This window comes from Helianthus annuus, chromosome 12 (genome assembly GCF_002127325.2).
Source record: "Helianthus annuus cultivar XRQ/B chromosome 12, HanXRQr2.0-SUNRISE, whole genome shotgun sequence".
NCBI classification, from domain to species: domain Eukaryota; kingdom Viridiplantae; phylum Streptophyta; class Magnoliopsida; order Asterales; family Asteraceae; genus Helianthus; species Helianthus annuus.
The window spans coordinates 43,825,541-43,829,668 of NC_035444.2; the positions used below are offsets into that span (position 1 = coordinate 43,825,541).

Consider the following 4,128-nt stretch of genomic DNA (forward strand, 5'->3'; position numbering starts at 1 on the left):
TGCAACTTTGATGTCAAAACAAAAAGCGATCAATTTCTACATTGAAGAGAGTGCCAAATGGAAGCATGAGTTGGAAACTGAAAAGATCGAAAATGAGAGAATTAGGCGGTTATTGTTAAGCTATTCTACTTCTGATTATCTCATTGATCGTGTTTACCCAACTGTTGCAGGATTGGAAGCTTTTCAAGATGAGAAGCCGAAGGAAAAGAAAGATTGTGGTAAGAAATCGACTGTTAGCTATAACAAGTGTCCACCTCCGATTTGGGATGGGTATTCTCCTAGGAAACCAAACGAGGAGCAACTTGAGAAAGCAGTCAATATAAAGTTAAAAACCGACACAACTGACGTTTTACCAGACAACATTGATGTCACGTTTACCTCGTCCGATACCGATCATGAGTCTGAATTAATTAAAAAGGTGGTTGACCACCATAGCAGACAATCAAAGTGCATTTAAGGAATATACCACACTAAAGTCGAATCACCTCTTCATCATGCAATACAAATCATAACTGTTTCTCATAAGATTGATTCTTGTTATTAAAAAGTTTCTAGCTAATATTCCATTTCAATGCAAAGTAGACATGACACATGTTGATAACAATCTTTTGTCAATCTTAGAATCTTGTTATGTACTTATGTCGAAGTCACAACAAGCGACCAACTTACCGAATAAAACTGAATTCAATCACATATAAAACCTGATATGGCATAAAAACCTGCATATAAGATATATACCTTGTGCATTAATATGGTGATTATAAGAAGTGCATATTAGTTCTTTGGGTGAAATGCCACATATATAAATACACAATGTTGTCGTAACTTCATGCTTGTAAAAGAAAAAAGTTCCCAAAAAAAAGGTCCAGAATACTTTTTTTTTTGCTATACACCATTTCTGTCGGTGCCACACTTTTCTTACTCAAATTTCACACAAAGGTACGATTTTCATTCCAATTTAGTTTCATAAGCACACAGTTCTTGATTTAGTATCATTTTATTTGATTTCGTGTTGTTTATGGTCATCAATTGAACTTAAGCTGGTTAAAAGATTATTATTTATGCGCTGGTTATTGGTTTAGACATTTCATCGAACAGGTGGTGTGCATAATACTTGAATCAACTTAATTCGTGAGTTCGGGTTAAATTCGGATAAGATCCGAGTGATTTATTTGATTTCTTGAGTGGGATTTAACTGAGGTACACTAGTGTTTTTGGAAATTGTGTTTCATGATGATATTACAAATCTTGATTTGGGTGGTGTGAATTGTGAAGAAGAGTGGTGGTAGCAGTATTGAAATGTTTTTTGCTGCTAGCCCGAGAAGAACACACACAAATGAGAAACGGGTTTCTTTCGATATTGAAAATGATACAAATGGAGGGTTGAAATACTCAAATACAACAGATTTTGTTGATAGAAATAGAGAGGTTTTGGCAAGCAACAAGAGCCCGATTGTTGTTGTCGATATACTCAAAACGTCGTTTTAAATACTCGTTTGGTACACATTCAGCATATTACTCACATTGTAAGTAGGTCCCTTGATATTTGATGTTAGGTTAATGTCATCTCGAATTATAGTGTCATGTAATGTGTTTGTTCAATGTTTAGGTATAATAGGAAACTATTGGGAGATGATCAGGGGAAATTCCCCGCTCCTTTGTTAATGAATACGTTTCATTATGGAATGCAAGCCGTTTTTTTCAAAGGCGATTGTAATCTTGTATACTTTTGGTCCGAAGGATTCCAACCAACAGTAACTATGTCATGGAAAAGACTACTTTACGAGAGGTAAAAACTTAGCAAAATCTTGGTTACTTTAAGTGTTTATACCGTCGATGTAATATTCCTTTACGCCAGCATTGAGAATCAACTAGCCCGGATTAGTTATTTTTTAACATTTTTTCTTAAATTGACCAAATTTAATGAACTCTTCTAATTACTAATCCTACAGATCCACTTTGAATTTGACAGCTGTACCAACTGCTATTGGAACAGCACTGGATATAAAAGAGTTAAATGACATTTTCGTCCCTGAGGTTTGGCTACTTTGCGACTTTTGTCCAAACATTTGTTTTTTCGCCTCTGGAACCAAAAGTTTTAAAATCTTGCCATTTTCATCCGACTCGTTAACTCCATTCATTTTTTAAAGTTAAGTCAAGGGTACTTTTGTTATTTTACCTATTTGGGTGTTGATGGGGTGGGGAGAAAGTCAACAGAGGTGGATCTTTTTTCTTGTAGTGTTTTTTATTTTAATAAAAAATTGTCTAAAAAGACGGACATGCTCCTCATTTAACAGAGAAAAATGGATGGAGTTAACGAGTCGGATGAAATGACAAGATTTCAAACTCGTTGGATCCAAATGCGAAAAAACAAACCTTTGGACCAAAATCACAAAAGTGGCCAAACCTCAGGGATGAAAATGCATTTTACTCCAAAAAAAACAACTCTTTTTCACATTTGTAGAACTGTTAATTCATACCAAAAGATAACGTAGTTCCATATTTAGTTGTAAGTTAATGCCATATACATTAAAATAGCATATGTTTATTTTTGCGCATAAATATCTTTTCATTGTTTAGGTTGGAATCTCCAAGTTTTAAACTTTTAGGCATTATTTATGTTGATAATATCTGCTGGAGTTTTATTAACAGGTAAGATGTTCTACTAGTCTTGTAATTATATCTTATTTAATTTAGTCTAACCCATAACTTGATAAGCAATATTCGCAAGTTACATGCTACGTTTCGTATAACTTATTTAATTCATTGCTTGCTATGATTCAGTTGGATTTTAATTACAATTTTTAATCACAGATTTGGATTTTATTGTCATAAATTTATAATTACAGTTGCAACAAATTTGTTGGATTTTGCAGGAAGTTGCATTGTTAACTGATGGGAAATTTTTAGGTGGTTCCCATGGATATGTTGTTGGACACATTTGCCCTGAAGCACAGGTTTCATCATTTTCTAGTGTTTTGAATACCTTCAATAGTAACAGAGTAGCTTGTCATAATGATATTGGATTTCCTATTTTGCACCTAAATAAAAAAAAAATCCAAAAAAGAGCAAAGTGATTATTTGGTGTAATTATTTTTTTATGGAACATTAGTAATAATGCACATTTATTCCACATGATTTTGTGTCTAGTTCATCAAACAAATTTTTGTTCACAAATGTTCTTTTTAAGAGAGAAAAAGAACAACCTATTGAGATTTCATTTTTTCTATCATTGTAAATACAAGATTATATTCCATGATGTTAGGTGTGCCAGCTGGTTATGTGTTGTGAAGGGATGTGGCTTGACCTGTTCGAAAAAAGGCTTCAAATGGAGCAGGCTTTACTTTCATGGTACTATACTTATCCGTTTAGTGTAAAAGAATACTTTATGTGGATTGGTGAATGTATCAGAAATGAGGGAAAGTAGTGCTAAAACAGAAGGATAGACTTTGGATCATTATTTGCAAACATGAAGAAGAAAAGGATAAAGGTTTTATCTCAGCAGCAACACAACAATAATGTGGGGAGAAGAAATGGACCAGGACAACCAAGGCATATGTTTTCTTCTAAATGGCTATTGAAGACCTTGAGAGGGATCCACATGAAGTAGTAGTTGCATTATTTGTAGATAGCTTATGATCAAAAGTTTATGTAATATATTATTTAAATTTAAAACTTATGTATGGATTTTGGTTTATTATTATTATTATTATTATTATTATTATTATTTTGTTCATGTTTACTACTTTACTCTTGTTTTAATTTTACAAAACAAATGAAAATAAAATTGATAATTATGCAAAAATAGCCACATAGAACAACAACAAATATGTATGGCTAAAGGTTGGACAATAGCCACACTTAGAATTTACAAAATTTTATGTGGCTATAAATAATCGTTAGCCACAACATAGTCACTTTGTTTCTTGTTTGTGTGACAGAATGATACTAAACGTCATGGGAAAAAGTTATGTGTGACTAAAGATTAGAAAATAGTCACACTTAAAATTACAAAATTTAATGTGGCTATAAATAACCATTAGTCACAACATACTCACTTTGTTGTGTCTAATAAAAGTTTTTAGGCACACTTACAATTCATGTGACTATATAATAGAATCGACGACA

The 4,128-nt window shown here is 32.7% G+C and overlaps 1 long non-coding RNA gene across 2 annotated transcripts; it reads left to right on the plus strand.

The window, feature by feature from the left end:
* Positions 1-461: 461 nt before the first annotated feature.
* On the plus strand, positions 462-3,706 carry LOC110894783. 2 transcript variants are annotated; one of them, XR_002566682.2, is made up of 6 exons: positions 462-939; positions 1,099-1,526; positions 1,610-1,789; positions 2,581-2,652; positions 2,877-2,957; positions 3,266-3,706. It is a non-coding gene; the product is annotated as an uncharacterized LOC110894783 (long non-coding RNA). The 2 variants fall into 2 exon arrangements; XR_004874871.1 differs by having other exon boundaries at positions 1,099-1,789.
* Positions 3,707-4,128: the final 422 nt, after the last annotated feature.